The 25,876-nt window shown below is 41.7% G+C and overlaps 1 protein-coding gene across 7 annotated transcripts in view; it reads left to right on the forward strand.

Annotated features, from left to right (window-relative positions):
- The window catches only part of syk (spleen tyrosine kinase), a 107,324-nt gene that overhangs the window by 55,550 nt on the left and 25,898 nt on the right, over positions 1 to 25,876 (forward strand). For 4 of the 7 annotated variants that reach the window (XM_055875524.1, XM_055875530.1, XM_055875523.1 and 1 more), the window contains exons 2-3: positions 2,459 to 2,515; positions 16,783 to 16,929. The gene's annotated coding sequence lies outside the window, so the exon portion shown is untranslated. Of the gene's footprint in view, positions 1 to 2,458; positions 2,516 to 16,624; positions 16,683 to 16,782; positions 16,930 to 25,876 lie in introns of those variants that run through there. The other 3 variants (XM_055875525.1, XM_055875526.1, XM_055875527.1) reach the window with 2 other exon arrangements.

The raw sequence follows: 25,876 nt of genomic DNA on the forward strand, positions 1-25,876 counted from the left end.
TTGCATTTTTAATTTATTTCCGCTGTCAAGAGAGGCGCCACTAAAATGTTTTGCCACGAGATGGGGGCCCCCCCAACCATACTTGCTTAGGGCCCCCAAAAGGCTAGGGCCGGCCCAGATTGTTTACACTGTAGTGCTGGAGAGTGGTTGCCAGGTGCTTGCATGTATAATGAGAGGAAGTGAAATAACAGGGGGACTGACATAGGGTGCATCCCAAATTGCACCCTATTCCCTATTTAGTGCACTACTTTTGACCAGAGCCCTATGGGAATAGGGTGCCATTTGGGACATTATGATAAAAATGCCAACATTGAAAAACTGTTTTGACTCTTGTACACTCTTAGAAAAAAAGGGTTCCAAAGGGTTATTCAGCTGTCCCCATAGGAGAACCATTTTTGCTTCCAGATAAACCCTTTTTGGTTCCAGGTAGAACTCTTTTGGGTTCCATGTAGATCCCTCTGTGTAAAGTGTTCTACATGGAACTCGAAAGGGTTCTACCTGGAACCGAAAAGGATTCTTCAAAGGGTTCTCCAAAGGGTTCTCCTATGGGCACAGCTGAAGAACCCTTTTAGATTCTAGACAGCGTCTCTCTTTTTCTAAGAGTGCACTTTTGTTGACACCTTGACTCATGTTTTATTCAGTACTTCATCCACAACTTCTACATTTTCTAATCAGGGGGTGTAAGCTTGCTGTGTTGTCATGGGGTTATGAGAGTATGCATCACCGTGGTTTGGATATTTATACAGCTATTTATTTTGGCCTGAAAATACACGCAGTACAGTTTCAATTCCCTTTTTGTAGATTGATACACCCTCTGAGATTCCTTTTGTATCTGCAATTTCAAGGAATATTTTGACACTAAAAACAGAATTCAGACAACGTTTTTCTAAGTACTCTCTCTCTCTCTCCAGAATTTGCAAATATGTGAGTAGAATAAGAAGTGGTAATAATGAATGCACTTATACTGTTAAATATGAAAAGTGCTTAGCATATCAAGTTGTTGTTATATCGTTATGCATTGTTACAATAGGAGTTCAGTTGTTTGAATCCATAGTAAAATGACAAAGCAGAGCAAATAAAACCAAGTAAAACACTCACATCTTTATCCATATCCACCTTTGTCAGCTTTAGCTCATCCAATCAAAACCCCAAAAACCTGTAAGCCCTTGAAACCTATTTTAACGATTGTATAATGCATGGAAGGTTTGTTCAAGATTAGAAACGATATTGTTAACACTGATAAAGGCACGCAGTGCAACATAGTGTCATATCCAACAGATCTATTGATTGTTTTACAAAGACAAACCAAACCACACACTGTAGGTGCGCCAATTCTCAGGGCATGTTCATTAGGCACCAAACAGAAGAATACAGACTAAAACAGGGAGGGACTACCAGATGTTTAGAAAATAAGAAACTCAACTTTTTTTTTCCAGTTGCACATTTTGTTTTTTTCGGGGGGGGGGGGGCGTTTTTCGTTGTGTACCCTAATGAATACAAACCACCTCTCATCTGGAACAATGAACCGTCCCCTGCTGCTTTGCTGGCATTGGAGCCTGTATTGGGTTGTGTTAGTCTGTCCCGTTGGTTATAGGAGTTAAAGGAGGAAGAATAAACATTGTGTTGAGATGGGGCTTAGGTAGAAGGTGCTCTTAATGTTACATACCAAATGCTTTGCTTCTGGGAGGTGCTCCTGAGTCAAAAAGGGTCCCGTAATACCCTTTACATACATTTAATCCAGAAATTACAGCATTTGACAGAGAGGGGCACACCTCCCCACGCCCATGAGCAAAAGCTTATTGCGAAGGTTTGTAAAATAATGGATTGTGTGGTTCAATGAGGTAATATATGGAGTAAGATGACACCAGATTGTATATAAACCATACAGTTCAAATTTAAGCCAAATCTGAGGTAAAACAATTAGCAAATAAACTTCCATAGTGTACCTTTAACCACTGATACGTGGTCAGATTGTTTTCGTTCTCCTGCTAGTAAAGATTAGGTTTGAAAGTACAGTAATCTGATCCTAGATCTGTGTTTAAGTGCATTTTATACCTAGCTTCAGATACATTAGCAATGAGAGGAAGAAATGTGCTTTGTGCACGTGTTTGAGTGACATCACTTCTGGAATTTGAAACCTAAAGAAAACTTGGTCAGTGCTCTCCTAAAATAGCTTTCAATAGTTTGCAGATGTGATAGTGTATGAGATGACACTGCCAATGCAATCTTAACCTGAAAAAAAAGATTTCCACTCTAAGCCTTGAAAACGTTTTGACAACGTTCTGTGGTAAAATCTCACCATGCTAGGCTGAAATGTCAAAAGGTTGTGTAATATTTCGGCATGTTCCTGTGCTCTTGTTTTTAGGTCTTTCTGTTTAAGTTCACCTCTCTCCCACATTTCACCACATAAAAGTAATGCATTTGGAAATTATGCTGAAATGTTTGTATTTTCTTACAGGTAAATCATGTTCAACATGTTACTGATAGTGCTGGACAAATGAAGACCAACAACCAGGTATAGGACAAAATGGAGTATGATATCCAAGTGCTCTCTGAATTGTCTTGAGAACCGATATATTACAGTATGAAAAAGAATGCATGTGACTCAGCGATTCAGACCACAAACAGATGCTCTTGTCTCCACATCGCTGGTCTGCAAACACTGAACTGTGACACGTCACACCCTAACCAATCCTAAGATTAGATCGATGTACAGTATATTATTGTATCGCCCCCACAATAGTACATGCATTGGTTGAAGCGCAATGTTAATAAATTCAAATCTCCCTATAATCATATCTAAGCCAATATGACACCAATGTCTATTAAAATGTGCAAATCAACTTGAAGGTACACAACACACTCCCCGCCTCTCATCATGAGCCATCTGGCCGTTACCGAGAACCACATACTGGATTTTTACAGGGTCCTTAGCATTAGGGGAAAAAATAAAATTTCTTGCCCCTACCTATCTCAATATCTAGACGTTGGATAAGAACGAGACTAAATCAAATCAAATCACATGCGCCAAATACTACAGATGTAGACCTTACAGTGAAATTCTTACTTACAAGCCCATAACCAACAATGCAGTTTTACATCGTCCATAAAGGGACAATTAGACTTCGAACTGAATACGTTTTTTTTTATTGAACAGTTTTGATTAAATGTATAATTCATTGCTCTCACATGCTAATTTCTGGCCATTAAGAACGAACAATGTGCTACCTTTTGGTAGCATTTTTGACTATGCTAACATAGTTGTGCAGCTAGCTAACCGTAGTCAAATCAAATCAAATTGTACTGGTCACATACACATGGTTAGCAGATGTTAATGGTCACATACACATGGTTAGCAGATGTTATTGGTCACATACACATGGTTAGCAGATGTTATTGGTCACATACACATGGTTAGCAGATGTTATTGGTCACATACACATGGTTAGCAGATGTTATTGGTCACATACACATGGTTAGCAGATGTTATTGGTCACATACACAAGGTTAGCAGATGTTATTGGTCACATACACATGGTTAGCAGATGTTATTGGTCACATACACATGGTTAGCAGATGTTATTGGTCACATACACATGGTTAGCAGATGTTATTGGTCACATACACATGGTTAGCAGATGTTAATGCGAGTGTAGCGAAATGCTTGTGCTTCTAGTTCCGACAGTGCAGTAATATCTAACAAGTAATCTAACAAATTCACAACGACTACCTTATACACACAAATGTAAAAGAATGAATAAGAATATATACATATAAATATATGGATGAGCGATGGCCATCGCAAGATGCAGTAGATGGTATAGAATACAGTATATACAAATGAGATGAGAAATGTAGGATATGGAGACATTATTAAAGTAGCGTTATTTAAAGTGACTAGTGATACCTTATTTAAATCCATTTATTAAATGTATTAAAGTGGCCGGTGATTCGAGTCTGTATTTTGGCAGCAGCCACTCTTTGTTAGTGATGGCTGTTTAACAGTTTGATGGCCTTGAGATAGAAGCTGTTTTTCAGTCTCTCGGTCCCAGCTTTGATGCACATGTACTGACCTCGCCTTCTGGATGATAGCGGGGTGAACAGGCAGTGCCTCGGGTGGCTGTTGTCCTTGATGATCATTCCCGATGACATCGGGTGGTGTAGGTGTCCTGGAGGGCAGGTAGTTTTCCCCCGGTGATGCGTTGTGCAGACCTCACTACCCTCTGGAGAGCCTTGCGGTTGTAGGCGGAGCAGTTGCCGTACCAGGTAGTGATACAGCCCGACAGGATGCTCTCGATTGTGCATCTGTTAAAGTTTGTGAGTGTTTTAGGTGACAAGCCAAATTTCTTCAGCCTCTTGGGGTTGCGCCTTCTTCACCACGCTGTCTGTGTGGGTGGACCATTTCAGTTTGTCCGTGATGTGTACGCCGAGGAACTTAAAACTTTCCACCTTCTCCACTACTGTCCCATCGATGTGGATAGGGGGCTGCTCCCTCTGCTGTTTCCTGAAGTCCACAATCCTCTCCTTTGTTTTGTTGACGTTGAGTGAGAGGTTATTCTCCTGACACCACACTCCGAGGGCCCTCACCTCCTCCCTGTAGGCCGTCTCGTCGTTGTTGGTAATCAAGCCTACCACTGTAGTGTCATCTGCAAACTTGATGATTGAGTTGGATGCGTGCATGGCCACGCAGTCATGGGTGAACAGGGAGTACAGGAGAGAGCTGAGAACGCACCCTTGTGGGGCCCCAGTGTTGAGGATCAGCCGGGTGGAGATGTTGTTTCCTACCCTCACCATCTGGGGGCGGCCCGTCAGAAAGTCCAGGACCCAGTTGCACAGGGCAGGGTCTCAAGCTTAATGTTTGGAGGGTACTATGGTGTTAAATGCCGAGCTGTAGTCAATGAACATCATTCCTCTTGTCCAGTGTGATGGCGATTGCGTCGTTTGTGGACCTATTGGGGCAGAAAGCAAATTGGAGTGGGTCTAGGGTATCAGGTAGGGTGGAGGTGATATGGTCCTTGACTAGTCTCTCAAAGCACTTCATGATGACAAAAGTGAGTGCTACAGGGCGATAGTCATTTAGTTCAGTTACCTTATCTTTCTTGGGAACAGGAACAATGGTGGCCATCTTGAAGCATGTGGGCACAGCAGACTGGGATAGGGCTTGATTGAATATGTCCGTAAACACACCAGCCAGCTGGTCTGCGCATGCTTTGAGGACGCGGCTAGGGATGCCGTCCCAGCCTTGCAAGGGTTAACACATTTAAATGTTTTAGGAGAGCCCACAGGCTTTGGTAGCGGGCCTGTGTCAGCGGCACTGTATTGTCCTCAAAGCGATCAAAGAAGTTGTTTAATTTGTCTTGGAGAAAGACGTCGATGTCTGCAACGGGGCTGGTTTTCTTTTTTATTCCGTGATTGACTGTAGACCCTGCCACATACGTCTCGTGTTTGAGCCGTTGAATTGCGACTCTACTTTGTCTCTATACGGATGCTTTGCTTGTTTGATTGCCTTGCGGAGGGAATAGCTGCACTGTTTGCATTCAGTCATGTTTCCAGTCGCCTTGCCATGATTAAAAGCGATGGTTCGCGCTTTCAGTTTTGCGCGAATGCTGCCATAAATACACGGTTTCTGGTTCGGGAAGGTTTTAGTAGTCACTGTGGGTACATCACCGATGCACCTGCTAATAAACTCACTCATAGAGTCAGCGTATACGTCAATGTTATTGTCTGAGGCTACCCGGAACATATCCCAGTCCACGTGATTGAAGCAATCTTGAAGCGTGAAATACGATTTGTCAGACCAGCGCTGGATAGACCTGAGCACAGGCGTTTCCTGTTTAAGTTTCTGTCAATATGGGGCCTCCCGGGTGGCGCAGTGGTCTAGGGCACTGCATCGCAGTGCTAACTGCGCCACCAGAGTCTCTGGGTTCGCGCCCAGGCTCTGTCGCAGCCGGCCGCGACCAGGAGGTCCGTGGGGCGACGCACAATTAGCATAGCGTCGTCCGGGGTAGGGAGGGTTTGGCCGGTAGGGATATCCTTGTCTCATCGCGCTCCAGCGACTCCTGTGGCGGGCCGGGCGCAGTGCGCGCCAACCAAGGGGGCCAGGTACACGGTGTTTCCTCCGACACATTGGTGCGGCTGGCTTCCGGGTTGGAGGCGCGCTGTGTTAAGAAGCAGTACGGCTGGTTGGGTTGTGCTTCGGAGGACGCATGGCTTTCGACCTTCGTCTCTCACGAGCCCGTACGGGAGTTGTAGCGATGAGACAAGGTAGTAATTACTAGCGATTGGATACCACGAAAATTGGGGAGAAAATGGGATAAATAAAAAAATAAAAATTCTGTCAATAGGCTGGGAGCAACAAAATGGAGTCATGGTCAGATTTTCCGAAGGGAGGGCGGGGGAGGGCTTTGTATGCATCGCGGAAGTTAGAGTAGCTATGGTCCAGAATGCTACCAGCTCGTGTCGCGCATTCGATATGCTGATAGAATTTAGGAAGCCTTGTTCTCAGATTATCTTTGTTAAAATCCCCAGCTAAAATAAATGCAGCCTCAGGATATATGGTTTCCAGCTTACATAGAGTCCAGTGAAGTTCTTTCAGGGCCGTCGAGGTATCTGCTTGGGGGGGATATACACAGCTGTGACCATAAACAAAAATAATTATCTTGGTAGATAATGCGGTCAGGATTTTGATTGTAAGGAATTCTAGGTCAGGTGAACGAAAGGACTTGAGTTCCTGTATGTTGTTATGATTACACCAGAGTCGGATGAGAGGCAAGCTACAAGCAAAGGAAACTATAGCTATATTTTGTATATTTTGTAAACTGTTGGCCTTGACACTTGCTTGTAATCAGAGCACAAACAAATAGTCACAAATAAGATAGAGAACGTCCGTTGCTACTATTTCCAGTTAGCTAAAAGCCAACAAGGCTGAAACATTAGCTGTATGGACAGATCGCGATGCACCGGCACAATTCAATGTTGACAATATCTCCCACATTCTTCCATAAAGCACAGCTAGCTAGCTAAGTAAAGTTCATAGTCAACACCAACCTTTAGTAAACTGCCACTCTGCTATTGTATAATACATGCAATGGACATTGCTCATCTAACGTTAACATTAGCTAACATTACTCCATACCAGAGGCGCAACTTTCACTTGGGACAGGTGAGGACATGTCCCCCACATTCTGAAATAGTATTTTTGTACCCCCCAGTTTTATCATTTGAATGTGACACAAAACGAGGTAACAGTGTGTTTTAGGACCATGCGGACGCCTCCGAGCGGTCAGGTAGGCTGTTTGGAGTGTTTATCCGACTGGATTAAAAACAAATATATATATATATATATATATATATATATATAAATATATATATAAATGTTATTTGTCACATGCGCCGAATACAACAGGTGTAGACCTTATAGTGAAATGCTTACTTACAAGCCCTTAACCAACAATGCAGTTCAAGAAATAGAGTTGATAAAATATTTACTAAATAAACTAAAGTTAAAAAAAAAACGAACACAATAAATGTACATAACAATAACGAGACTCTATACAGGGGGTATTGGCACCAAGTCAATATACAGGGGGTACCGGTACTGAGTCAATATACAGGGGGTACCGGTACAGAGTCAATGTGGAGGTTATATACAGGGGGTACCAGTACAGAGTCAATATACAGGGGGTACTGGTACAGAATCAATGTGGAGGCTATATACAGGGGGTACCGGTATACAGAGTCAATGTGGAGGCTATATACAGGGGGTACCGGTACTGAGTCAATGTGGAGGCTATATACAGGGGGTACCGGTACAGAGTCAATGTGGAGGTTATATACAGGGAGTACTGGTAAAGAGTCAATGCAATGTGGAGGCTATATACAGGGGGTACCGGTACAGAGTCAATGTGGAGGTTATATACAGGGAGTCCTGGTAAAGAGTCAATGCAATGTGGAGGCTATATACAGGGGGTACATGTACTGAGTCAATGCAATGTGGAGGCTATATACAGGGGGTACATGTACCGAGTCAATCTGCGATAGTGGAGGTAATTTGTAAAGTGACTATGTATAGATAATAAACAGTGAGTAGCAGCATTGTAAAAACAAAGGGGAGGGGGGGGGGTGGTCAATGTAGAAAGTCTGGGTTGCCATTTGATTAGTTGTTCAGCAGTCTTATGGCTTGGGGGTTGAAGCTGTTCAGGAGCATTTTGGTCCTAGACTTGGCGTTCCTGTACCGCTTGCCGTGCGGTAGCAGAGAGAACAGTCTATGTATAACTTGGATGACTGGAGTCTTTGACAATTTTTTGGGCTGTCCTCTGACACCACCTAGTATATAGGTCCTGGATGTCAGGAAGCTTGGACCCAGTGATATACAGAGCCATACGCACTACCCTCTGTAGCACCTTACGGTCAGATGCCGAGCAGTTGCCATACCAGGCGGTGATGCAGCAAATCAGGGTGCTCTCAATAGTAATGCTGTAGAACTTTTTGAGGATCTGGGGACCCATGCCAAATCTTTTCAGTCTCCTGAGGGAGGGAAATTTGTTGTCGTGCCCTCTTCACAACTGTCTTGGTGTGTTCGGATCATGATAGTTTGTTGGTGATGTGGACACCAAGGAACTTGAAACTCTTGACCCGCTGCACTTCAGTCCTGTCGATGTTAATGGGGGCCCTCATAGTCCACGATCAGCTCCTTTGTCTTGCTCACGTTGAGAGAGAGGTTGTTGTCCTGGCACCACACTGCCAGGTCTCTGACCTCCTCCCCATAGGCCGCCTCGTCGTTGTCGGTCATCAGGCCTACCACTGTTGTGTCGTCAGCAAACTTAATGATGGTGTTGGAGTCGTGCTTGGCCACACAGTCATGGGTGAACAGAGAGTACAGGAGGGGACTTATCACGCACCCCTGAGGGGTCCCAGTGTTGAGGAACAGAGTGGCAGATATGTTGTTGTCTACCCTTACCACCTGGGGGCGGCCCGTTAGGAAGTCCAGGATCCAGTTGCAGAGGGAGGTGTTCAGTCGTGAGCACTATGGTGTTGAACGCTGAGCTGTAGTCAATGAACAGCATTCTCACATAGGTGTTCCTTTTGTCCAGGTGGAAAAGGGCAGTGTGGAGTGCAATTGAGATTACGTCATCTGTGGATCTGTTGGGGCGGTATGCGAATTGGAGTGGTTCTAGGGTTTCTGGCATGAGGGTGTTTATGTGAGCCATGAACAGCTTTTCAAAGCACTTCATGGCTACCGACGTGAGTGCTACGGGGTGGTAATCATTTAGACAGGTTACCTTCACTTTCTTGGGCACAGGGTCTATGGTGGTCTGTTTGAAGCATGTAGCTATTACAAACTCGGCCAGGGAGAGGTTGAAAATAATCAGTGAAGACACTTGCCAGTTGGTCCGCGCATGCTCTGAGTACATGTCCTGGTAAACTGTCTGGCCCCGCGGCTTTGTGAATGTTGACCTGTTTAAAGGTCTTGCTCACATTGGCTATGGAGAGCATGATCGCACAGTCATCTGGAACAGCTGGTGCTCTCATTCATGCTTCAGTGTTGTTTGCCTCGAAGCGAGCATAAAAGGCATTTAGCTCATCTGGTATGCTTGCGTCCCTGGGTAGCTCACGGCTGGGTATCCCTTTGTAGTCCATAATAGTTTTCAAGCCCTGCCACATCCGACGAGCGTCAGAGCCGGTGTAGTAGCATTCGATCTTAGTCCTGTATTGATGCTTTGCCTGTTGTATGGTTTGTCTGAGGGCATAGCGGCAGCTGTAGCCTTTAGCTTGGTGCGGATGTTGCCTGTAATCCATGGCTTCTGGTTGGGAAATGTACGTATGGCCACTGTGGGGACAACGCTGTCGATGCACTTATTGATGAAGCCGATGACTGAGGTGGTATACTCCTCAATGCCATTGGATGAATCCCGGTGTCACGCCCGTCGTCGGAAGGAGACCAAGGTGCAGCGTGGTTAGCGTATATTTTACTTTTATTTTAATGTCGCCAACAAAACAAGAAACAAAGGAACAACCGTGAAGCTTAACATGGCTATAGTGCCACTAACAAAGATAACTACCCACAAACACCAAAGGAAAAAAGGCTGCCTAAGTATGATTCCCAATCAGAGACAACGATAGACAGCTGTCCCTGATTGAGAACCATACCCGGCCAAAACATAGAAATACAAAACATAGAAATAAAGAAACTAGAATGCCCACCCTAGTCACACCCTGGCCTAACCAAAATAGAGAATAAAAGCCGCTATGGCCAGGGCGTGACACCTAGAACATATTCCAGTCTGTGCTAGCAAACAGTCCTGTAGTGTAGCATCCACTTCCGTATTGAGCGAGTCACTGGTACTTCCTGCTTTAGTTTTTGCTTGAAAGCAGGATTCAGGAGAATAGAATTATGGTCAGATTTGCCAAATGGAGGGTGAGGGAGAGCTTTGTATGCTTCTCTGTGTGTGGAGTAAATGTGGTCTAGTGTTTTTTTTTTCCTTTGGTTGCACATGTGACATGCTGGTAGAAATTAGGTAAAACGGATTTAAGTTTGCCTGCATTAAAGTCCCTGGCCACTAGGAGCGCCGCTTCTGGATGAGCATTTTTCTTGTGTGCTTATACAGCTCATTGAGTCTGGTCTTAGTACCAACATCGGTTTGTGATGGTATATAGACAGCTACGAATAATATAGATGAGAACTCTCTTGGTAGATAGTGTGGTCAAAAGCTTATCATGAGGAATTATACCTCAGGTGAGCAATACCCCGATACTTGTTTAAAACCTCTCTAGGATAGGTGGGACGGTAGCATCCCACTTGGCCAAAATCCAGAAAAAATGTAGGGCGCCAAATTCAAATATATTACTATAAAAATCAATCTTTCATGAAATCACACACGAAAGACACCAAATTAAAGCTACACATGTTGTGAATCCAGCCAACATGTCTGATTTCAAAAAGGATTTACAGGGAAAGCACACCAAACAATTATGTTAGCTCAGTACATAGCCACAGAAAAACACAGCCATTTTCCCAGCAAAAGATAATAGTAACAAAAACCAGAAATAGAGATAAAATGAATCACTAACCTTTGAACATCTGTCACGTTCCTGACCTGTTGTCTGTTATTTTTGTATGTGTTTAGTTGGTCAGGGCGTGAGTTGGGGTGGGCATTCTATGTTTTGTGTTTCTATGTTTAGGTCAGTGGTAATTAGCCTTATATGGTTCTCAATCAGAGACAGGTGTTTGACGTTTCCTCTGATTGGGAACCATATAAAGGTAGGGTGTTCACACTGTTTGTTTGTGGGTGGTTGTCTTCCGTGTCTGTATGTATGTTCGTACCACACGGGACTGTAGCGTTTTTGTTTGTAGTCTATACCTGTTCGTGCGTTCTTCGTGTTATTTGTAAGTTCTCTTGTTCAGGTCTGTCTTCGTTCGTTTTGTTATTTTGTAATTATTCCAAGTGTTGTTTCGTGTTCGTCTTCGTCGTTTAATAAATTCATTATGTTTTCTAAACCCACTGCATGTTGGTCTGATCCCTACTCCTCCTCTTCGGACGAAGAGGAGGAGAACAAGCGTTACAACATTTTTATCAGATGACACTCATATCACATCATGTTACACAATACATTTATGTTTTGTTCGATAATGTGCATATTTATATCCACAAATCTCGGTTTACATTGGCGCCATGTTCAGAAATGCCTCCAAAATATGGACACGTGCACTACACATGAGGAAAAGCATTCCTCATGAAGCTGGTTGAGAGAATGCCGAAAGTGTGCAAAGCTGTCATCAAGGCAAAGGCTAGCTACTTTGAAGAATCTAAAATATATTTTGATTTGTTTAACACTTTTATGGTTACTACATGATTCCATATGTGTTATTTCATAGTTTTGATGTCTTCAATATTATTCTACAGTGTAGAAAATAGTAAAAAATAAAGAAAAACCCTTGAATGAGTAGGTGTGTCCAAAATTTTGACTGGTACTGTATATCATTAGCAGTGGTGTAAAGTACTTCAGTAAAAATACTTTAAAGTACTGCTTAAGTGGGTATTTTTTGGGAATCTCTACTTTACTTTTTATATTTTTGCTAACTTTTGCTTTTACTTCACTACATTCCTAAAGAAAATCATATACTTTTTCTCCATACATTTTCCCTGACACCGAAAAGTACTCGTTACATTTTGACAGGAAAATGGTCCAATTAACACACTTATCAAGAGAACATCCCCGGTCATCTCTACTGCCTCTGAGCTGGCGGACTCACTGAACACAAATGCTTCATTTGTAAAATTATGTCTGAGTGTTGGAGTGTGCCCCTGGCTATCCGCCAATAAAAAAAATGGAAAATCGTGCCATCTGGTTTGCTTAATATAAGGAATTTGAAATGGTTTATACTTTTACCTTTACGTTTGATACTTAAGTACAATTTTGCAATTCCATTTACTTTGAAACTTAAGTATATTTAAAACAAAATACTTTTTACTCAAGTAGAATTTTACTGGGTGACTTTCAATTTTACTTGAGTCATTTTTTATTAAGGTATAGTTAAATAAAGATTAAATAAATCAAATGAAAAAATCTTTACTTTTACTCAAGTATGACAATTGAGTACTTCATCCACCACTGATCATTAGGCTGTAAGTATTTCTAGATATTGGCCTTTTGTAAATGTGTATTATTGTGGCGTCACCATCTTTATTGCAAAAAGAAAGAAAAAAATGACACAACTTTAAGCTACATATTAATTTGACAGAGGTAATAAAGTGGCCATTGATCAGCACAGCATTTTGATAAAACAGGACCATGTTTGCATAACAATATTACACATTTAAGCTAACGGTTACAGAAATCAGGAATGCGGACAGGCTCTATAGACCTATATTTATGAGTGACTGTAGTTCAACACACCACCAAGCTAACGGATACAGAAATCAGGAATGCGGACAGGCTCTATAGACCTCTATTTATGAGTGACTGTAGTTCAACACACCACCAAGCCAACGGTTACAGAAATCAGGATAGCGGACAGGCTCTAGACCTCTATTTACGAGTGACTGTGTTCAACACACCACCATATGTTGTTATGTTGGACACCTACTGTACTGACAAGAAAATAAAATATATTATTTCTCAATGACTTGTATTGCTAAATAAACAGGTTTAAAGAAATACAAGCAGTCACCACATTACTACAAGACAAAATAGCCTACTTAATCTCACATGATGGTCTTGGAGGTATAAACGCAAAGCCTGTTTTCATATAATAACATAAAAGCTTTAAAGGGTAGTGGAATGGGATTAGTGTGGTGTGTGAAGAATCCAATACTTTAGTACAAATCACATGATTGTCAGAGCACCCGCTCTAAGAGTATGAATCAGGCTGTGTGAGAAGGTTTGAATCCTGAGCAACCTGCCTACACATTGTTTGAAGTACAATAGACCAACATGGCTACTGTGGAGTAGGCATTGTGGTGCTCATGTGAATTTCCTTTCTTTTTCAGCTTCAGACCAATACCTACTTATCACTTAAAATGTGTTTTTTAGTTTTTAAGTGTTGTATGCACTGGTTCAGTTTTCACTTGTGATCACTGTGCAACAAATACTTCAACACTACATATTGGTGGGTCTAAAATGGCACCCCATTCCTTATATTGTACACTACTTTTGACCAGAACCCTTTGGGCCCATTGTTACAACCTGTTCCTGTTAGAAAGCAAAATGACTTAGTGAGCAGATATTTACATGCACTTATTTATTTTCTTCTCCTCGAAAGATTCCGTAGTATGTCTGATTGGCATACATGACTGGTTTTACACAAACGCACACACACAGACACACACACACACACACACACACACACACACACACACACACACACACACACACACACACACACACACACACACACACACACACACACACAGACACACAGACACAGACACACGCACAAGCGCACACTTTCAGCTATTTTGTGACAACAACAGTAACAAGGTATTTTATTTAACTTTCTCCTCCTATCTCTGTGTTAACTTGCAATAGATTACATAGTATCTCTGTGTTAACGTGCAGTAGATTCCATAGTATCTCTATGTTAATGTGCAGTAGATTACATAGTATCTCTGTGTTAATGTGCAGTAGATTCCATAGTATATCTATGTTAATGTGCAATAGATTACATAGTATCTCTATGTTAATGTGCAGTAGATTACATTGTATCTCTGTGTTAACTTGCAGTAGATTCCATAGTATATCTATGTTAATGTGCAATAGATTACATAGTATCTCTATGTTAATGTGCAGTAGATGACATAGTATCTCTGTGTTAACGGGCAGTAGATTACATAGTATCTCTGTGTTAATGTGCTGTATATTCCATAGTATATCTATGTTAATGTGCAATAGATTACATAGTATCTCTGTGTTAACTTGCAGTAGATTACATAGTATGTCTGTGTTAATGTGCAGTAGATTACATAGTATCTCTGTGTTAATGTGCAGTAGATTCCATAGTATCTCTGTGTTAACGGGCAGTAGATTCCATAGTATCTCTATGTTAATGTGCAGTAGATTCCATAGTATATCTATGTTAATGTGCAATAGATTCCACAGTATCCCTGTGTTAACTTGCAGTAGATTACATAGTATCTCTGTGTTAATGTGCAGTAGATTACATAGTATCTCTGTGTTAATGTGCAGTAGATTCCATAGTATCTCTGTGTTAATGTGCAGTAGATTCCATAGTATATCTATGTTAATGTGCAATAGATTCCACAGTATCCCTGTGTTAACTTGCAGTAGATTACATAGTATCTCTGTGTTAATGTGCAGTAGATTACATAGTATCTCTGTGTTAATGTGCAGTAGATTACATAGTATCTCTGTGTTAATGTGCAGTAGATTCCATAGTATCTCTGTGTTAACGGGCAGTAGATTACATAGTATCTCTGTGTTAATGTGCAGTAGATTCCATAGTATCTCTGTGTTAATGTGCAGTAGATTACATAGTATCTCTATGTTAATGTGCAGTAGATTACATAGTATCTCTGTGTTAATGTGCAGTAGATTATATAGTATCTCTGTGTTAATGTGCAGTAGATTCCATAGTATCTCTGTGTTAATGTGCAGTAGATTCCATAGTATCTCTGTGTTAACTTGCAGTAGATTCCATAGTATCTCTGTGTTAATGTGCAGTAGATTACATAGTATCTCTGTGTTAATGTGCAGTAGATTACATAGTATCCCTGTGTTAATGTGCATTAGATTACATAGTATCTCTGTGTTAATGTGCAGTAGATCCCATAGTATCTCTGTGTTAATGTGCAATAGATTCCATAGTATCTCTGTGTTAATGTGCAGTAGATTCCATAGTATCTCTGTGTTAATGTGCAGTAGATTACATAGTATCTCTGTGTTCATGTGCAGCAGATTACATAGTATATCTATGTTAATGTGCAGTAGATTACATAGTATCTCTGTGTTCATGTGCAGTAGATTACATAGTATCTCTATGTTAATGTGCAGTAGATTACATAGTATCTCTGTGTTAATGTGCAGTAGATTCCATAGTATCTCTGTGTTAACGTGCAGTAGATTACATAATAGGCTATATCTGTGTTAACGTACTGTTACTGTCCTATGCTCGTGCAAACTGTCATGAATGACAAAGTGCAGTGCTTCTATGAGTGGGTAACGCTTTACTTGTCAATGAGTTACAGTACATACTCAATATGTATATTCCCCGTATGTTTGATAAGCAAGTGATAATGTTTGTAATTGTTGACAGTTTTTTACAAATGTATCTGCTGAACTTTGGTATTAACATATTTTGAGGGTGTTCAGTGGGCATTACATGAATTTCAAGCTAACTGTATATGTATAGCACTCCAGCTGTGACTTCCTGAGTTGTGCAGTCAATGTGGCCTGATTGGCATACATGACTGGTTACACACAAACACACACACGCACACACACACACACACACACACACACACACACACACACACACACACACACACACACACACACACACACACACACACACACAAACACAACAGTTTAAACTATTTTGAGACAACAGTAACAAGGTATTTTCGGTGGAAATATTAAAGACTATACTATAACTTTTGCAGCTGTCCGACTATCGAAGATTAAGTTACAGATATTTCTTACATTTTTAACATTCAATTCCTTTCAATTACATTTTTTTATGAATTCGTTTTTTGTTAACAACAATCAAGTACCTTCAGCATTCGACTGTCTATCACTGTGAATAAGTCTAGAACTACATAAGTATGGAGTATAAAGTGCTGTACATTAATGCATAGGTAGGGTATGACCAATAACAAGACTGTCTTGAATCTGATTCATTTGTAAAACATATTTACAAATTGAAAAGAAAATGAAGCAACATATTGTAAAAAGCTTTTATCTAAATTGAGAGCAAATGCATTTAATTTCACTTGGCTTCAGCATCAATTCTTCACACTTTACTTTTCAACTGCTCCCATTACTGTTCACGTTAAGTCACTATATTACTGTAATAAGAAAATTCACCCTGGTCAGTGTTTCAGATTAAAAAAGGGAAGTAAAGTCATTAAGACAGGAAGTAGCAGCTAGCGACTTTTATAAAATGAGGAAGCCTAAAAAACACTCCCAATTCACAATATGCTGTATATTATGTGCTTCACTGCAGGGTGAGAGGATATCATACATATGTATTAAAGTAGTAAACTGACTTATTATTGTGTTGTTGTAGTTGATATTTTTGTACTGTGGTGTTTTTGAAATGTGTAGGCCCTCAGACGAAACGGTTCCTGGTGTTGCAACATTTGAAGTGACCTGCTCACATCCTGCTCAGCCCGCTAGCAGTTGAACATGGTCGCCTCAGCGCAGGGTCACAGATAGAAGCAGTGGAGCAGAGGAGTAGTCGTTTCTTCCAAGGTAAAGTCCCATTCACCTAATACCGTACATAATGGTTTGGATAGCTTTTGATTCATATTGTGCTTGAGGTCAGAGATGGTAGTACTGTAGTTGTTGTTGTTGTTGTTGTTAGGAAGGTCAATTGTTTAGGGTCAGGCAACAGGGTGCCTGGATGGATCAGCAGACTGGGCCTTGGGAGTAGTCTGACGATGTACAGCACAGTAGCAGTCCTACCAAAGATTTATTCAACTCCCTCACTTTTTTAAAAACTTTAAGTAAATATGTGTCTTTTTTGTCAGTGTTGTCTTGCTTTGTTGCTGTGTTCCTTTCAACACATTTTGAGGGAAAACTTTAACACATTTCAAGCCAACCATTTCGATGAGCTCGGTCACAGTGACAAAGTCTTGTGTTAACATTTCTTGAGTAAATTTTAAAAAGAATGATAACAATAACAGTGGATAAGAATCATATGATTTGTAAAATATTTAATTGTATGCTGGTGAAAAACATTATATTTCATTTATATCACTTTTTCCAGCACTTCATTTGTATGGGCGGTGTGATGATTTGTTTGTGCTGACCTAAGACTCATCCCTGAATTGAGAATGATCTTTGTGGCAGATCTCACTGAGTAGGTATCACCCGAGAGGACTTTGGCGTTGAATTGTATTGGTCACATACACATATTTAGCAGATGTTATTGCGGGTGTAGCGAAATGCTTGCGTTCCTAGCTCCAACAGTGCAGTATCAGTATCTAACAATTCACTACAATACACACAAATCAAAAAGTAAAAATAATGGAATTTAAGGGAACGTTAAAGTTAAGGCATTCAAGGGAAAGTTCATCCTTGAACCTTTCCTTATTGAATTCAGTCTATGGTCAAAGAAAGAGAATTGTGTCAGTGTAGAACCCCCCCCGTCCCCCCCTAGCCGCTTAGACTTTTAAGAATTGAATTGGTATTTCCATATATTTCTTGATACACCGCAGCTTGTAGATGCATCTTGTTGGTTCCTGACAATTGATAAGATCTTTGGTTTGCTAGCCTTTGTTGCATTAGAAAGATACATTTTTCAAAATAATTTCTACTTTGTGATGTACATTGGCAGACGATTGAACTTTCAAAGACTAATCAGCCTCAAAACCATTCTCGTTTTGAACATGTGATGCCACTGTCTAATCTTTCATCTCTTCATTTCCACATTTGGAAATTTTTGGGGTGAGATCTGATTGACTTCTTGTTGAATTCAGGTTATAAAGGAGGCCTACAATGAAAAACAAATCCATCCTCTTCTAATTCATATTGGTTTATAATACATTTCTAGTGATAATGGTTCTATATTTATATTGTATTTAAAAAAAAAATAAATCCCAGGCCACCGTACCCCGCAGGAGGCTTTTTGCCTTTTGGTAGGCCGTCATTGCAAATAAGAATTTGTTCTTAACTGACTTGCCTAGTTAAATAAAGGTAAAATAAAAACAATAAATACAGTAGTAATAGATGGAGGTATTACGCAGCACAAGATACTCTAAAATCCACTCAAATATCATTCTTAGTTGATGCTAAAACAAATTTTGAGTCCACCAATTCACAGTTAAATAAAGCACTCCTGCTTTCATAATTGTCCCTTGTGGGATGAATGGAGTATTTGAATTGAATTCATTTAACATATACTGTTGTGCTGGTACCTATAAAACATTTCTTCATTTCAGTTACCTATTAATACATAAAAGGAACAACCAAAGAGAGATAATTGAATGGTCAAAGGTTTATAAATAAAAGATAGACAGACAATTGAATTTATTGACTTCTTAGGTTTCCATTGACAATCAATACCCATGTCATTTCATGTGGTCCAACTTCGCTTTTTAAAGAAATGTATAAAGAATAAATATTTCTTGAGTTTAATAAAACATAACTTGTAGCAGGAAGAGTGTTACGTGAACAGTCTGTGCTTCAATAAAATTCTGCCCTTTGTATTTAGAATACTAAACAGGTAGTTCCAGTTTCACACTATAACAGTTGGTACGTTCTGGTTCTTAATTCACAGAAAACAAGACATTTCTTAACTTCTAAAAAAAAAAATGGTACTCATCGGAAACAAAAAGAGTTCCAAACTTTCTTATCGTGAAATTATAGTGTAATGGCCTTTTACCGTTTCTAAGTAAATACAAGGAAAATAGCTGTAATAATTCAACTGTAAAATGTACATTTAAAAAAATGTGCAACTCATTCTTTTTGTCTTCTTGTGCTGCTTTGGGGGGCATGGTTACCGTAGCAATGACCTTTTTGTACCAAAGAGTTGCACAGCTTTCTATTTGAATCTTTTGTGGTACTGACTCCTTGTCATATATGAACACAGAGCACTTATATATTCATCCTCCTCATTCTTCTTTTTTAGCACCTGAAGTTAAAAAAAAAAAATCAGTAAAAGGCTAGTTCACACCTCTGTGTCTGTCTATCTGTCTTTGATGGGCTGCTAGTTTGAGGCTACAACAGGATGTCTATCTTCCATTGTTTTCAGTTCATTGTAGAATGTTTGTAGAAACCCAGCCATGTTTAGTCTAAAATGTATACATTACCAATTAGAACTAAATTCTGTTAATATAACCTCCGTTAATTCAATGTGTCTATGGTTAAGTTGGTTTAGTTATAATTGAGACCGTTTGTCAGCATTTTTCTAGGTCACCTACAGTGCCTTAAGAAATGATTCATACCCCTTGACGTGTTCCACGTTTTGTTTTGTTACAGCCTGAATTCAAAATGGATTAAAGAGATTTTTTTCCCCCTCACCCATCTACACACAATACCCCATGATGACAAAGTGAAAACATGTTTTAGACATTTTTGCAAATGTATTGAAAATGAATTTCAGACATATCTAATTTGCATAAGTATTCACACCCCTGAGTCAATACTTTGTAGAAGCACCTTTGGCAGCGAATACAGCTGTGCATCTTTTTGGGTAAGTCTCTAAGAGCTTTTCACACTTGGAGTGTGCAACATTTGCCCATTATTATTTTAAAAATTCTTCAAGCTCTGTCAAACTGGTTGTTGATCATTGCTAGACAACCATTTTCAGGTCTTGCCACATTTGTTCAAGTAGATTTAAGTCAAAACTGTGACTCGGCCACTCAGGAACATTCACTGTCTTCTTGGCAAGCAACTCCAGTGTTGATTTGGCCTTCATCTCCCAGTGTCTGGTGGAAAGCAGACTGAACCCGGTTTTGCCTGTGCTTAGCGCCATTCCATTTATTTTTTATCCTGAAAAACTCCCCAGTCTTTGCCGATGACAAGCATACCCATAACATGATATAGCCACCACTATGCTTGAAAATACGGATAGTGGTTCTTAGTAATATGTTGTATTGTATTTGCCCCAAACATAACACTTTGTATTCAGGACAAAAAGTGAATTGCTTTGCCACATTTTTTGCAGTATTACTTTAGATGCCTTGTTGCAAACAGGGTGCATGTTTTTAAATGTTTTTTTTTTTTTATCTGTATAGGCTTCCTTATTTTCACAATTAGGATAGTATTGTGGAGTAACTACAATGTTGTTGATCCATCCTCCGTTTTCTCCTATTACAGCCATTAAACTCTATAACTCTTTTAAAGTCACCATTGGCCTCATGGTGAAATCCCTGAACGGTTTCCTACCTCTCCGGCAACTGAGTTAGGAAGGACGCCTGTATCTTTGTAGTGACTGGTTGGATTGATACACCATCCAAGTGTAATTCATAGCTTCACCATGCTCAAAGGGAAATGTAATGTCTGCTTTTTATTTTACCCATCTACCAATAGATGCCCTTCTTTGCAAGGCATTGGGAAACCTCCCTGGTCTTTCTGATTGAATCTGTGTTTGAAATTTGCTGCTCGACTGTGATACCTTACAGATAATGAATTGTATGTGTAAGGTACAGAGATGAGGTAAAAAAAAATCATGTTAAACATTATTATTGCACACAGATCGAGTCCATGCACATTATTATGTGACTTGTTAAGCACTTCTTTATTCTTGAACCTATTTAGGAGTTGAATACTTATCGACTAAAGACATTTCAAGTTTTCCTTTTCTATTCATTTGTAAACATTTCAAATAACATAATCCCACTTTGACATTATGGGGTATTAAGTGTAGGCCAGTTCTAATCCATTTTATATTCAGGCTGTAACACAACAAATGTGGAAAAAGTCAAGGGTTGTGAATACTTTCTGAAGGCACTGTACATGAAGCAAATGTGTTATCGTGTCTGCAGTGAGTGACCCAAACTGATTTTTTGCACCTTGACCTTTAACTTATTAACCTGTTAACTTACATTATTCCCCCCCCCCAACCAATTTTCTAAGAGAAAATGTATTGGTATCGAAGGTTAAAGAGATATTTCTCATGAACCTTTGGGGTTGTACCCTCTATAAAATATTTGATGAATTATATTGGATAACTTCAGTGAAGAATCACACTGGACATGGCTGACATCAGAGTCATTATCTGGCAGTCTTATCTTTGTCGGTCCTCAGGCCAGGGTAACTATCTGTCTGTCCTCAGGCCAGGGTAACTACCTGTCTGTCCTCAGGCCAGGGCTAATACCTGTCTGTCCTCAGGCCAGGGCTAATACCTGTCTGTCCTCAGGCCAGGGCTAATACCTGTCTGTCCTCAGGCCAGGGTAACTACCTGTCTGTCCTCAGGCCAGGGTAACTACCTGTCTGTCCTCAGGCCAGGGCTAATACCTGTCTGTCCTCAGGCCAGGGTTACTACCTGTCTGTCCTCAAGCCAGGGTTACTACCTGTCTGTCCTCAGGGCAGGCTAATACCTGTCTGTCCTCAGGCCAGGGCTAATTCCTGTCTGTCCTCAGGCCAGGGTTAATACCTGTCTATGCTCAGGCCAGGGTTACTACCTCAGACACTTTCCTCCAAAGAATTAGCATGACTCATCAGTTTCATTCCTTCACCAATTGCTAGTTACCATTGAAAACGTTGTCAGTCCAATAAGTCAGAAGGCTTTTCAAGTTTTCCTTGAAGATGAGAGGGAGACTGTTAAAGTTATAGTATATTATTACTTTAAAAGCACAAACTGTAAGATTACCTGGTATTCAATGACCATAACCAATTGATAGCAATACAAAGGACTTATCATTGCCCAATTTTAGAACAACTGTCTAATCTTACCATTATCATAAATATGAACTGATCATGTTCATCTCATGGACTATCAGTCTTTGCATCCATAGGTGAAACACCTTCCCACTAACGAGATGGCCACCAGCATAGGTGAATCACCTTCCCACTAACGAGATGGAAACCAGCACAGGTTAAACACCTTCCCACTAACGAGATGGCAACCAGCACAGGTGAAACACCTTCCCACTAACGAGATGGCAACCAGCACAGGTTAAATACCTTCCCACTAACGAGATGGCAACCAGCATAGGTGAAACACCTTCCCACTAACGAGATGGCAACCAGCACAGGTTAAACACCTTCCCACTAACGAGATGGCAACCAGCATAGGTGAAACACCTTCCCACTAACGAGATGGCAACCAGCACAGGTTAAATACCTTCCCACTAACGAGATGGCAACCAGCACAGGTGAAACACCTTCCCACTAACGAGATGGCAACCAGCGTAGGTGAAACACCTTCCCACTAACGAGATGGCAACCAGCATAGGTGAAACACCTTCCCACTAACGAGATGGCAACCAGCACAGGTTAAATACCTTCCCACTAACGAGATGGCAACCAGCACAGGTGAAACACCTTCCCACTAACGAGATGGCAACCAGCATAGGTGAAACACCTTCCCACTAACGAGATGGCAACCAGCACAGGTTAAACACCTTCCCACTAACGAGATGGCAACCAGCATAGGTGAAACACCTTCCCACAAACGAGATGGCAACCAGCATAGGTGAAACACCTTCCCGCTAACGAGATGGCAACCAGCACAGGTGAAACACCTTCCCACTAACGAGATGGCAACCAGCACAGGTTAAACACCTTCCCACTAACAAGATGGCAACCAGCATAGGTGAAACACCTTCCCACTAACGAGATGGAAACCAGCACAGGTGAAACACCTTCCCACTAACGAGATGGCAACCAGCACAGGTTAAACACCTTCCCACTAACGAGATGGCAACCAGCACAGGTTAAATACCTTCCCACTAACGAGATGGCAACCAGCACAGGTGAAACACCTTCCCACTAACGAGATGGCAACCAGCACAGGTTAAACACCTTCCCACTAACGAGATGGCAACCAGCACAGGTTAAACACCTTCCCACTAACGAGATGGCAACCAGCACAGGTTAAATACCTTCCCACTAACGAGATGGCAACCAGCACAGGTGAAACACCTTCCCACTAACAAGATGGCAACCAGCACAGGTGAAACACTTTCCCACTAACGAGATGGCAACCAGCATAGGTGAATCACTTTCCCACTAACGAGATGGCAACCAGCCTAGGTGAAACACCTTCCCACTAACGAGATGGCAACCAGCATAGGTGAAACACCTTCCCACTAACAAGATGGCAACCAGCATAGGTGAAACACCTTCCCACTAACAAGATGGCAACCAGCACAGGTTAAACACCTTCCCACTAACAAGATGGCAACCAGCATAGGTGAAACACCTTCCCACTAACGAGATGGCAACCAGCATAGGTGAAACACCTTCCCACTAACAAGATGGCAACCAGCATAGGTGAAACACCTTCCCACTAACAAGATGGCAACCAGCATAGGTGAAACACCTTCCCGCTAACAAGATGGCAACCAGCACAGGTGAAACACCTTCCCACTAACGAGATGGCAACCAGCAAAGGTGAAACACCTTCCCGCTAACAAGATGGCAACCAGCACAGGTTAAACACCTTCCCACTAACAAGATGGCAACCAGCACAGGTTAAACACCTTCCCACTAACAAGATGGCAACCAGCACAGGTTAAACACCTTCCCACTAGCAAGATGGCAACCAGCACAGGTTAAACACCTTCCCACTAACAAGATGGCAACCAGCATAGGTGAAACACCTTCCCACTAACAAGATGGCAACCAGCATAGGTGAAACACCTTCCCACTAACGAGATGGCAACCAGCAAGGGTGAAACACTTTCCCACTAACGAGATGGCAACCAGCATAGGTGAAACACCTTCCCACTAACGAGATGGCAACCAGCACAGGTGAAACACCTTCCCACTAACGAGATGGCAACCAGCACAGGTTAAATACCTTCCCACTAACGAGATGGCAACCAGCACAGGTGAAACACCTTCCCACTAACGAGATGGCAACCAGCATAGGTGAAACACCTTCCCACTAACGAGATGGCAACCAGCACAGGTTAAACACCTTCCCACTAACGAGATGGCAACCAGCATAGGTGAAACACCTTCCCACTAACGAGATGGCAACCAGCATAGGTGAAACACCTTCCCACTAACAAGATGGCAACCAGCATAGGTGAAACACCTTCCCACTAACAAGATGGCAACCAGCACAGGTTAAACACCTTCCCACTAACAAGATGGCAACCAGCATAGGTGAAACACCTTCCCACTAACGAGATGGCAACCAGCACAGGTGAAACACCTTCCCACTAACAAGATGGCAACCAGCACAGGTAAAACACTTTCCCACTAACGAGATGGCAACCAGCATAGGTGAAACACCTTCCCACTAACGAGATGGCAACCAGCATAGGTGAAACACCTTCCCACTAACGAGATGGCAACCAGCATAGGTGAAACACCTTCCCACTAACGAGATGGCAACCAGCACAGGTTAAACACTTTCCCACTAACGAGATGGCAACCAGCATAGGTGAATCACTTTCCCACTAACGAGATGGCAACCAGCATAGGTGAAACACCTTCCCACTAACGAGATGGCAACCAGCATAGGTGAAACACCTTCCCACTAACAAGATGGCAACCAGCATAGGTGAAACACCTTCCCGCTAACAAGATGGCAACCAGCACAGGTGAAACACCTTCCCGCTAACGAGATGGCAACCAGCAAAGGTGAAACACCTTCCCGCTAACAAGATGGCAACCAGCACAGGTTAAACACCTTCCCACTAACAAGATGGCAACCAGCACAGGTTAAACACCTTCCCACTAGCAAGATGGCAACCAGCACAGGTTAAACACCTTCCCACTAACAAGATGGCAACCAGCATAGGTGAAACACCTTCCCACTAACAAGATGGCAACCAGCATAGGTGAATCACTTTCCCGCTAACGAGATGGCAACCAGCATAGGTGAAACACCTTCCCGCTAACAAGATGGCAACCAGCATAGGTGAAACACCTTCCCACTAACAAGATGGCAACCAGCATAGGTGAAACACCTTCCCACTAACAAGATGGCAACCAGCACAGGTTAAACACCTTCCCACTAACAAGATGGCAACCAGCATAGGTGAAACACCTTCCCACTAACAAGATGGCAACCAGCATAGGTGAATCACTTTCCCACTAACGAGATGGCAACCAGCATAGGTGAAACACCTTCCCGCTAACAAGATGGCAACCAGCATAGGTGAAACACCTTCCCACTAACGAGATGGCAACCAGCATAGGTGAAACACCTTCCCACTAACGAGATGGCAACCAGCATAGGTGAAACACCTTCCCACTAACGAGATGGCAACCAGCATAGGTGAAACACCTTCCCACTAACAAGATGGCAACCAGCACAGGTAAAACACTTTCCCACTAACGAGATGGCAACCAGCATAGGTGAAACACCTTCCCACTAACGAGATGGCAACCAGCATAGGTGAAACACCTTCCCACTAACAAGATGGCAACCAGCACAGGTAAAACACCTTCCCACTAACGAGATGGCAACCAGCATAGGTGAAACACCTTCCCACTAACGAGATGGCAACCAGCATAGGTGAAACACCTTCCCACTAACGAGATGGCAACCAGCATAGGTGAAACACCTTCCCAC

The sequence above is a fragment of the Salvelinus fontinalis genome, chromosome 21 (assembly GCF_029448725.1).
Source record: "Salvelinus fontinalis isolate EN_2023a chromosome 21, ASM2944872v1, whole genome shotgun sequence".
Lineage (NCBI taxonomy): Eukaryota > Metazoa > Chordata > Actinopteri > Salmoniformes > Salmonidae > Salvelinus > Salvelinus fontinalis.